Here is a 13,032-nt window from a genome sequence, read left to right on the forward strand (position 1 = left end):
GAATAAACCTGGAAAACAGATATTTTTGAGGTTCAATCAAATTATTTTTACATGTAGGTATAATGAAATAAAACAAAAATAGTTTTAGATATTCACAGATATACCCACATACAACACTTAGAAATTAAAATGTACCACAGTTATACTCAACACAATTACAAATTCAACTTAGATGGACTTACATAAATTTTCATTCAGACTTTCATTGATAAATTTCAACTTTTCTTATATATATTCAGACTTTTCATTCATTCCATATATTCCCAGTCAATAAATATACAGTATATATGGAATTTCCTAAATGGCTTGCCATATATATGTATATATATATTATTTTTTTCACAACTCTTGGCTCTCTTGCACACAAACTTTGAGTTTTTACAAGCAACATATTGTAAGTCTATACTGGTACTACTAGTAATAATAACACAAATTGTCTCCGATTGATGATTTTGCTGAAATACTAGGCCTAGTACTCATACCTAGTTCCAAAAACCTTTACTCGTGAAACAAAAAGCAAGAGTATACTGGGCAGTGTTTAGTTTACTTGTATTAAAGTCAAAAGACTCACTAGCGGCACTAGTAGACCAAATGTAAATGAGGTAGGAGGGATTATAACCGAATCCACCACCCTGATTGGTCAATCACCCAATGCGAATCCTGAATTTTTGCACCAAAATGGACTAAATATACTCCTGATATGAGTAGTAGGGCTTAACTATGGGTGATATCACTAATATCTATTGGTGTTCAAACAGTTTTCCAGATAATAACCTTTTAAGAACATGTAAAACTTTGTGTGTGTGTGTGTGTGTGTGTGTGTGTGTGTGTGTGTGTGTGTGTGTGTGTGTGTGTGTGTGTGTGTGTGTGTGTGTGTGTGTGTGTGTGTGTGTGTGTGTGTGTGTGTGTGTGTGTGTGTGTGTGTGTGTGTGTGTGTGTGTGTGTGTGTGTGTGTGTGTGAGAGAGAGAGAGGAAGTTCACATCAGATCACATGAGGGAGAGGAAAAAAAAAAAAGAGATCTGCTGACATCTCCTTTTTCTTTGTCCAATGTCCGATCCGAGTAGAAACCCGTGTACTAAGGTCAGTGAACGTGTGCACATGGGTAAATAGTTCATCAAGAATCCTAAAAGAGGCTTTTTCTCTTTTCTTTTCTTTTTTTTTATTTCCCCACAGTAGAATAAAGGCTTCTTTCTTTGGCTAAGATATCTGATATCTGTTAGTTACAGCCTGTGAGCCACTGAATAATACATTCAGATTGAGAATACTTTATTTATCATTCAGACAACAACCCTGTTTTTCTTTTGAGAACTAAATATTTGGCATCACTGCAAATAATTCCAGAAAATAAATTTTGTCTTCTTTTTGAATAATATGTTAAAGTTTCATTGATTCAGACAATTTTGTCAAGAGATATTTTCCCCACTGAAATATCAAGTGTGTATTGCTTAATAAATCAAATAAATCCTTGCTTTCTAGTTTCGCTAGTTTTCTTATTGTAATGCAGGTTCGATTGACGATTTTCAGCACTTTTCCTTTCCGTCATCATCAACCGTATCCATGGAAACCTATTTTTATGCTCACTGGGGGCACCATTTTTTTTTAATAGTTATTATTATTCACCTTAGTAACAAACGTTGCTCCCTGAGGACACCTGCTGGTCAATATTTATGGGTTGTGTGTTTTTTTTTAAGATATTAGACCCACTATAGTCATTTTTAAAAGCCCTTTGTGCAGTCACTCCTGTAGATTCTACGCAGCTTTCAACCCTATCCTGAGATATCATGACTACCTGTCAACATCGAGCTGTTCTGCAAAGCTGCATTCAAGACAATTGTGCGAAATAATTTATGAACGGTATCATTGCAGTCCAAACAAATCAGACGTTGCACATCCTTGAATCAAGCAGCAGCCATGTTGAAAGTCTCAGGTCAAACTAAGCCTATGCTGCTCATACAGCACAGCTAACATGGAGAATTAAGTGAGTTCCATGATTTTCAATATCCTAAATGTGCCCCTAATGAAAATGTTGCCCAATAATGGCTCAGTCCTTGTTGGATCTTCACTTCTAAACTTTTTGATTTTATGAGTCACAATTTAGAGGAATTTTGTGATGTTTTGTTTGTTTAAAAAATATGCGATAAAGAATGACTGCATTTGTAAGGACCGAAATATCCGCAACTGATTTATTTGGTAATTTACACAGAAATTCATGTTTTCTCTGTCATTTTTACTTTGTCCTGTGGGGCTACAGAGGGAGTTTGTCTGTGTTGAATTAATTAGAATTTCCTGAAATTAATCCAAAAGGAATTCCCAGTAAATGCAACAACCCTGGCTAAAATTATAGAATCGCCTGGTCATGGAGGATGTTCATTCAGTTGTTTAGTTTTGTATAAAAATTTTCTTTTTAAAAAAAGCAGACATAATATTTTAAATGGCAACTTTCTGGCTTTAAAAAACACTAAAATAAATCAATAGAAAAATTGAGGTAGTCAGTAACAGTAACAGTAATCCTCCCAATTTTGTTGCTCTGTTTGGTTTGTTGATCTGTGCTTTAATAAGTGAGTTTTTCTATGATTAATCTTCACTTGTTCAAGTGTTGCATCAGATTTGGTTGCAGGAAACTCTTTATCAGGAGGGTTTTGTACCGGTTTTTGCTCTAGTGACATGTTTACTTTGTTGTTCTCCTGTTTCTGTGTTTGGGTTCTTCTCTTTTCAACAGCCACTGTGGTTTGTGCAGAAATAATGGTTTATGGACCATGAACCATCACTACTACAAATTGTACACTTCATTTGGAAATGAAGTAGATAAAGCCCTGCGGGAATTGTACTTATCAGGAATTCTAAAGTGTTATAAATTTAATATTGAAAATATGTCTGAGCCCTGGCCTGAAACTCTCATGGTCGTCTACTGAACAAAAGGCCCGTTCTCCTCCTGATCAGAGGAAGGACTTTCCCACTGTGAGTCAATGAAGGGATCAGATGCTTTTGTTTGTTAGAAAATACGTTGTCCACTGCACAATATTCCTGTTTGCCTTCAGGATATTTTTCTTATCTAAAAAAAAATAATCATGGGCATCTGATCTGGAAACACTTCAGTGGTAAGTTTTACATAATTTGTTTTTGTAAAGTAAGTCAGGAGGTTTGTCACCGACATCGACTCTAATTTTAAGGTCAAAATATTTTCAGTTTCATGGTCGAACTCCCACAAACAAATGAGTTCACCCCGTTTTTATAAAGTCTCAAGGATGATTAAATCCCTAAAACTATTAAACTTGATGGAAAAAATATAAATATTTTATCAAAAATATATTACAATTAGATTTGTTTTTTCAATTGTACATAAAAGTTAGAAATTCATCAGAAGTTCTTTTTGTCTTATTTTTTAATAATTTGTTAAGATTTTATTTATTCAGAAAACAGTTTTTCAGGAAATTGACTTTGATATCCTGACATTTTTCGACTGTCAACTGCCAGTCGTCTTCACAGGCGTCTACCTATCACTTTGATGTTCTGTTGACTTCCAGCAAGTTCTTTTTGGGTTCTCTATGAATCATATGTTAAGGTTTTATTTATTCAGAAAACAGTTTTTCAGGAAATTGACTTTGATATCCTGACATTTTTCGACTGTCAACTGCCAGTCTTCTTCAGCGGCGTCTACTGATCACTTTGATGTTTTGTTTGACTTCCAGCGAGTTTTTTTCTAATAATATCTTAAAGAAGACAAAACGTACTTGCTGGAATTACTAGGCGGCAATCAAGGAAGCATCAAAGCGATCAGCAGATGCCTTTGAAGAAGACTGGCAGTTAACAGTTGAAACATGTCAGGAGATCAAAGTAAATTTCCTGAAAAACATTGGTCTGCATAAATGAAACCTTAACATATACTTTATATATCATTAAAACGTGGAAGTGCAAACGAGGGCACATTGGCTCCACCCTCACCACTAAAACATCTCTCCTAGTGCCTGCTTTGTGTGGAAGAAGAGTTTTAAAGATAAGTTTCAGATTGAATCAGCCTCACAGAGTCCTAATCAACAGAAAGACCTCGGCTCGTAGTCTATTGTTGCCGTCACAACTGAAACAAACAATACAATCAGATGTTTTTTTTAATCATATGATTGCCAGAGAAACACCAAAGTTCTTCAAACAAGAGTGAGAAGAACATTCTGCTCATTTATACGTCACCAAAGAGATGTGAATGTATCTTTCAAAAAGATTTCCCTTTCGTCAAACATTAACTCAACTGTTTATGACATAATATAGGATACATGTGCCTGAATAGATGTCATGTGCACATGCCAATAAAATCACCCTGTATGGATATTATATAATTATCTTCTGGTGCACGAGGGATTTTTTTTTTTTTTTTGTTGAACCCGCTACACTGTATGATCACTATGATCAAAGTCTGAGAGGCAGCCGACTGTATACAGTAGATCTGTTGGTGGAATATTAACTCAAAGTGTTTTCCCATCAACTTCCCGTGAGAAAAAAACTTGAGGAATTCATCAACGTTCACTGTGTTAATCTTAGAGAAAGAATTCAAAACATCAGGACAGTGTTTGGACTCTTTGTTCCTTAGATTTCAGTCACATGCTAAACTCAAAAGCAAGAATTTTGAAAAAAAAAAAAAAAAAAAACAACTTTCTCTATGACTCGGTTGTACAATACAAATTATATGTTAACGAAAATCAGCAAAAATTGTTAATAAAAAAAAATGTTTTAGAGGCCAAGCGCCAAATATTCTCTTTGTCTGATAATATGCTGATATGATGTGCACAAGTTTGCACTTCCAGTTAAATTAGACAAAGTATGGAAGGCATCAACAATATCTAAACAATAAGTGACAGATACTTAAATGTCCTTTGATTTATTATTATTTTTTGAACAATTTTTATTTAATTTTAAAAGATTTTATGAAATTATTTAAGAAAAATTACAGGATTTTGGAGGGAAAAAATTATTTCTTTCAATAACATTTTACATCTGAATTATTTGGTAATTTACACAATGATTCATGTTTTTTCTGTCATTTTCACTTTCTCCTGCGGGTCGAATTGGATGCTCTGAAAGGCCTGATTTGGCCCGCGGGCCTTGAGTTTGACACATGCCCCATTATTAATCATACAGTAGGTCCAAATGTATGGGTACCACCATTTAAAAAAAAAAAAAAAATCACGATAAAATCCGGATCCGATCTGGATGAAACTCAGTGGCGTCATTGAGGAACCAACCCAATATAACTGAGTCAAATTTAATAAAGAATCGTTTCATAAAAATTTTAGATGAATTTTTGAAATTTCATCAACGATGAGTTTTTTTTGTTTTTGAAACTGATCCAGAGTCATATCATATTTTACGGTTCTAATTTATTCAGACAACTGTAGCTCAGGAAATCCACTTTGATCTCCTGACATGTTTTGACTGATTACCGGGGTGACCGTGGCTCAGTGGTAGATTGGGTCGTCCAAAAACTGAAGGGTTGGGGGTTTGAATCCTGCTTTATCCTACCCACATTGCCTTGTATGAATGGGTATGAATTGTGCATGAATGTTGGTGGTGGTCAGAAGGGCTGTAGAGGCAAAATGGCCGCCACACCTCTGTCAGTATGACCCAAGACAGCTATGGCTACAATATAGCTTACCACCACCGGTATGATTGGTTTGGTTTCTGTGAAGCATGTTGAGTCTCCATGAAAAAAGCACTATATGAATCCAAACATTATTATTACAACTTCCAGTCTTCATCAGAGGCACCTGTTGATCGCTTTGATGTTTTATTTTGATGTTTCCTTTGAAGTTTTTTTTTTACTTCTGCGTTATTCAAAAAGAAGACAAAAGTAATTGTGCTGGATTTATTGATCCGGATTTCCTCCCAAGTTTAATAGAATCTTCCATGACATAAAGTCTATCTTTGGTTAAATGTGCTTTTGACATAATCATGCTAACAAACAAATTAACAAATAAATAAATGCCAGGAAAAGCATTTACCTCATAGTGGTGGTATAAAAATCTTTGATCTTGCTTTCATCTCCAGTAGGGCCTCTTATATGAGCTTAGCATGTTAGCTTAGCTCTGTGCTTTTCTTGCACATTGCAATCTCAGCTTTGAGCTGATACAAGGTACACCTTTACACAACCTGCAGATATAAGGTGCGTGTGTGTGTGTGTGCGTGCGTGTGTGTGTGTGCTTTGCCTCAGAGGTGCTACACACAGAAACACTCAGCAGGAAGCCTTTCATCCACCTGCTCTCTACAGCCAGGATTTAGTTGCATTGTTTTCTATACACACACTGTCATACATACGCTCTTTCTGTAATATTTGTTACTTTTCTAGATCTTTTCCTAATTTCATATTCTTTATATAATGATTTTTTACAAAATAAAAGCTTCATATTAGACAAATTGCTCATAAAGTAATTTTAAATATTTTAGATCGTGCGATGGCAGAGAAAGAGAGAGAATAATAAAGTGTCTTGGATGACCGGAAATTATACAAACTATATAAATAAATTTATTAAGGAACCACTAAATTAGAGTTTTTTAACCTTGGGGTCGGGACCCCATGTGAGGTCACCTGGAGTTTAGTTGGGGTCGCCTGAAATTTCTGAAAAATTTAAATAGGTTTTTGAATATTTTTTATAAAAAAACGCACAATCTTAAACAACTGCATTTCTTTACGTTCATTTTGTGAATATAGTTCAACTAAAATTCAGTATAAAGGAGATGATCATTAATGAGAGGAGTTATTTCTTCTTGAACAAAGCATTCATCATCATCATCGTCATCATTCCCCTCCTCTGGAAAGGCTGCTTCACATTCCAGTGTTTCTAATCTCTCCCTAAGACGGACAGAGCTTTTGTGGGTCCTTTAACCTGCCATGTGAGATCAGATTAGAGATCAGAGTGTGGGAGAGGACAGATTAATCTGAGGGGAATAATTTAACATCATAGAAAAGGGTAGAATACAAGCTTTTATTGTCATTTATTGCATAATAAACCTACTACATCCCTTCTGAATGGACACTTGTTTATTGATTATATTTCCTTCTTATATAAAGTAAAATTATTCCCAAATTGCTTTTTATGAAGGACATTTACAACCACCCAACTTTATATATGAAATAAGGTAAAATTATTCACAATTTTTATTTATGTATTTGTTTTTCCTTTTTCATAAATACTGTTTTCTTATTATGGGCTTTTTCAAAGTCGTACAATTTTAATTTATGCTTAAGCAGTTCATTATCACATGTTTTATACAAATATAGAAAGAAAAAGCAATAACAAAATGAAAATAAAACACAACACAAGGCCTTTCTGCAAAGCTTCTCTTATTTATTTCTTATTGAAAAAAGAGTTCAGCTCAAAAAAAAAAAAAAATCACAGTGTTTACATACAATGTATAAATTTGACCAAATAATTTCATTTTTGTCTTTCTTGCTATTGTTTTGTTGAAACATGGAGTTGATTCAAGCATAATTGAAAGCTTTTAAAACCACTACCAAAAATTGAAATATAGTAAGAATCAGAATCTTTATTGTAAGTTATTTTCAAACTCATATTTTTTCAGTGCAACAATTCACACAATATACACAAGAATGTACAATAGCAGAATAAAATAGAATAAAAGTAAGGAAATAACTGCTGCCTCGGTAAAGATGTATTAATATTAAATTAAAAAAGAGAAACATTTAACCTTTTTCATAAATTACCAGTTAGTTACCAGATCATGAACTGAATTACAGTGATATACTATCAATGTGTATCATTGGTGATTCACTTTATTAGGGACAATTTAATATAAAAAACAGAACAGCAACCCTTGAGTTGATGTAAATATAATATACTGTAAACAAAGTTGCCGTTGTTAATCGTTGGTCTTGATACAAATATTTTACAGTTTCTTTAACCAGAAAATGAGGAAAAATAAGACTTGGAGCAGAAGAATTGGAACCTCCTGTTTCACCCACTAACTTCCAGTCTGACTCATCATTTTTTTTTTTTCACATCCCACACAAAACTGAAGCAGAGCGTTTACTGCAAATCACCAAAATATGAGTTCTGCTTTTCACCTTCAGCTCAGCCTTGTTGTTTTTTGAAAAGATCTCAGGGTTTGATCGCTTCATGTGTGGAGTTTACGTGCTCTCCTCAGTGTGGGAAATATATTAGTTAGCAATAGTTTATATTGCTTAACATAGAATCATCACGCTTCCTAACAAAATACCTTTCATGTTAATGTTTCCACTGTGTTCCATGTTGTGTTCTTCCTTTATACGCCTAATCCTATCAAACTTATCCATCAAACACCTTGAAACAAAAAAAACTAATTCAATATTCAGCATGAGTAAGTGATACATTATTATTGATAATAAAAAAATAGTTCTAAATCACAAAGAAAGGAATAAAACCACAAATAATGAAACAAAAACGTATACAATATTCAACAAGAGTAAGTGATAAATTAATATTATTGATAATATTAAAAAAACAACAATAAAATCGTCTCAATACTAATAGCTCTAAATCACAGAAAAAAGAACAATAACTGTAAACAGTAAATGTAAAAATTTGAAATTTCATTAACACGTGGAATCATGTGAACAACCAAATAAATAAAATCACAAATAATGCTACAAAAAAATTAATAGGCTACACAATATTCGACTAAAGGAATTGATGAATTAATATTGTGTGTAATAATAATAGCAGCTCTAAATCACAAAGAAAGGAACTATGACTGGGAACAATACAAGGAAAAAATAAGAGAAAATGTGAAATTTAATCAAGAACACATGAAATCACGATATGAACAAGAAAAATAACTGATAATAAACACCAAATAATGCAAACTTAAAACACGATTAGTGCCTGTGGTCGACTGTGAAACCTTTCACAGGTGTGTTTTCAAGGTTTTGTTTTAAATCAGAATGCCAACGTACCGTGTGAAATATGCTCAGAGCTACGTTTGTTTCCTAAAGCAACACCTTGTGAACAAAACCAGTTGATAACACGCAGTGAAAGAATGTAAACACTGACTGTGTCGGTGCGTACAAAGCCCTGCAGAAAATGGACAAAACACCTGATTCAGCCAATAAAAGAGAAACTATCACTACAGAGCCAGAGAGAGGGACACACACACACACACACACACACACACACACACACACACACACACACACACACACACACTCTCACAGCTCAGGCTCTTTCTGTCTCTAAGAAAGGGGGACATATACACACACACACACACACATGGTGAGGTTCGAGCAGAGGAATTCTGGGTAGGGCCATTTGCGTTGCCTTTGGAATGCTCCAGGGCCTCTTACATAAAGTCCCCTTCCACACAATCAGTGTCTCTGCAGGCCTTCAGGCAGCTCAACACCTATTTCAGCTTCACACTGCGAGAAAAGTAGGAAAATATTGCAATTACTGCACCGTGGGACTCCCAGTGTGTCCCATTCACTCAGACCATTATTACTGGTTAGGTCATGTGAGCCGTAGACGTCCCATAGGTCAAATCCACAGGTAACTTTACTACGTAGAACTACAGAATGTTTGCTGTGGAACCAAATCTGTCGCCAAACTCTTCAAACTGCTCAACGGATTTTTCTTTTCTTGGTTTTTTTAGTTTAAAAATGGCCAAATTATTCAGTTGTTGATTTTTTCTTTTTTTTTTTTCTTGGTAACACGACGCAACATTTTGTACATAAGGCTGATATTGTCATAAGTCTGACATGACACCATGAATAATCCTCAAAGGTATTGTGGAGGATGTTATTTTGGCTTCAAATTCCAGGTGGATCATCAAGACTATTGGTCGTCCCAATTGTCGATCATTTTGACGTTAGGTCGTCGTACGTGCTCGTCCCTAGCTAGTTTTCGCTTGCTGCGCATGCACGTTTTTGAGCGTTTGTGTCTCGTGAGCTACGGTTTCAGCCATTCATGCTTGTCAACAGAGCATTGCACGAAGAAAACTGGGCTCGTGCACGTTCTCTCGCACACGTTTAATAGGCGTTGCCACTTGGGAGCAGGTAGAATGTTGCGCATGTGCGTGTTTCAAAAAGTGCAGAGGACGTTTCTTTTCTAATCTTTGAGAAAATCCTCATCGACCTTTTATGTGTCGTTCGTTACCATAACCTTTACCAGGGTTTGGGTCAATTACATTTTTCAGTTACAATTGCATTTTCAATTACCCGTGTTCATGTACAATTCAATTATGCTTACAGTGACCAGCATTTGTTCCAATCACAATTCAATTACAATTATTTTTTTATCCTCAGAAAGTCAATTACAATTACATTCTCAATTACTAAAGTTCAATTACAATTAATCACAATTACTGAGCTTGAAATAAATAACCTAATAACAGGTAGCTTTCTGTTAGCATCTCTTATGATAACGGGTCATAAATCAGCTGTAAAATACACTAAAAACAAATATCTATCATCTGATTTTATTTTATTTTTTTCCTATATATTGATTACCTTGTTAAGCTTCCTAATCAATGAAAATATGGGTTTTAATATTTTTGGTGAGCCTTTTTTGTCAGTATACCCCTCAATTTTTTTTTTTTTAATGGTAAAATGGTGGAAAGCTTGATGTGAAACATATTTTAATAATTAACTACATATGTGCACAACTGTACATACAGTAGAACTGTAACAGGGGTTCCCCAGTTTTGCGTTAAATTATAATTGACAATTTTTATAGAATTTTCATGGCAATTATTACAAAGTTGATTATCTATATTTAATTACAACCACCTCACCAAAAAAAAAAACCCAACATACATAGCTCTAAAAGTGTCATAATTTAGTGAACGACTCTTAATGACAGCGTAATTTCAGCCTTATGAATAAAACTTTGACCGATTTTTCTTACTTTTAACAGACACAGCATCACAATCCTGGTGTAATGACCCTGGCAGGGTGGCTTTATGTTCACACTGTGTCTAGATCACTGGTTGATTCTCCAACATACCATTTCCAGCTCCTGGTTGCAGTCATTCTGTCATTTGGTCACTGTTGGCTCTTTGTGAACATTTTGCAGCTCTCAGCACTCTCTCCTTTGTGGCCTTCAAGGTTGTTTTGTTCCACTTTTGTGCTCTTTCATTGTGGAGGAATGTTAACAGTGACTTCAGTGGCAGCAGTTGGCAGGCGACCAGCTCATAGCAGTGAGTCTGCTGTGATGGCTGAACGAAAGAGTCGCTGAGGGAAACCCAGACAGCTAATGTTCTTAGTGTTGAAAAGCAATCCACTGTATTAGTCACTTTAAAATTTGATTATATCAGTAGCATTTCCCCAATCTCTACATTGAAAACCTCCAGTGTGCGGGTGTTAAACTCACTTTACGGTAGTTCAGCGGCTAAATACAGATTTCAAGTGAAACACTGATTTAAGGCGGGAAAACAAGCAAATTCAACATTTAAATATGTAAAAAAAAAAAAAAATCCAAGCAATAGGTGACAGAATGCAGTCCAATTTTAATTTAATTAGGGAATTGTGTGAAAGTAAAGTTGCAGGATTTTGAGAGAATTTTAGATTTAAAAAAAATTGACTGCCGTAATGTTGTATAAAGCATGGGAAAACTGTGGCTGTGTTCGAAATCACATACATACTAATCAGAATCAGAAATACTTTATTTATCCCATGAATTACTTGTGTTTCAGAGGCTCAAGAATTACTACAAATAAAAATAATGAACACTAAGCAAAGAAAGAAAGACGTACATAATTAAGTAAAAGACTGTTAATTAAATAAGGACTAAGTTTGACGTCAAAATTAGTGTTCATATTAGATAATATGGAAAGATTGACTACACCAGAAATACCCAATGTATACTATATGGGGACATTAAGTGTGCACTCCATACTCAACCGCCCCATGATGCATTGCGAGCAGAACGTAAAATCGTCTTGGAACCGGCTTCAAGCTCAAAATCAAACATCCCCTTTTCAAAATAAAAGCATCTGTTCTTGTCTTCCATTAGTTTAACACTTTTGTAAATAAGGCTCTTGTTTTGAAGTTAACCAAAAGTTTTGTCAGTAGCACAATGGTGGCCAATAAATATGGAATCTTCAAAATGTCTAAATGAAATGTTTTCAGTGAGTTTTATCGATCAAATGAGCACATGTTGATAGTCTACTTGGTCACTTAATTTTGTGTGTTTGGAGCGACCATTATACCGATATAAAATGATATGGTAATTTACACATGTTCATGTTTTCTCTCTCTCATTTTTTATTTTCTCATGCATCCAGGCCACATTTGGCCCCCGGGCCTTGAGTTTAACACGTGTTAAATAAAGCTGCTACACAGACAAAGACACGAATGACAAAGCTCCAACAGTTCAGACAATCTTATCCATGGAGAACAGAACACATTGAGCGCTGAACTGATTAAAGCATGTGTCAAACTCATGGCCCAGGGGCCAAATCCGGACCTTTAAAGCATTCAATTCTGCCTGCAGGAGAAGGTAAAAATAACAGAGAAAACATGAATCATTGTCTAAATTAATTACCAAATAATACAGTATATCACAGCCCACGAATTCAATTAAGCGCCTACTTTTAACACATGACTGTAGTCATTTTTAATCACAAATTGTGGAAAGAACACTGGATTAGAGGTTTTTAAAAGCAGACCATGAGAGTTTTCCAGTGTTTGTTTTAATGCTAGAACTTTCTCACTTCTCATATTTCACCAGACTTAAGGTAATAGCTGCGGTCACCTCATTGTTCTTCCTGAAAGCGTCAAAAATGGCTTTTTCTTATTTTCGGTCATGCTTTAAGCTTTAACCAAAGCACCACATAATGGTGTGTTTCTCTCTGTATTTAAAATCCCAAAGAGTTTGAGGACGTTTGAACTTAACATGACGATAATGGTGTTATCAGCATGACAAAGGCGAACTCTTTAGTCTCATTTTTCATGTTCCTCCTCACATTTAACCATCCACAGAAGTTCATGACTTTCAGATTGATTGCTTTGCTCACTTCCACTAATTTAAAATTGCTTTTTGAAATATTTTGTACTC

Source organism: Gouania willdenowi, chromosome 24 (assembly GCF_900634775.1).
Source record: "Gouania willdenowi chromosome 24, fGouWil2.1, whole genome shotgun sequence".
In the NCBI taxonomy this organism is placed as follows: Eukaryota; Metazoa; Chordata; class Actinopteri; order Blenniiformes; family Gobiesocidae; genus Gouania; species Gouania willdenowi.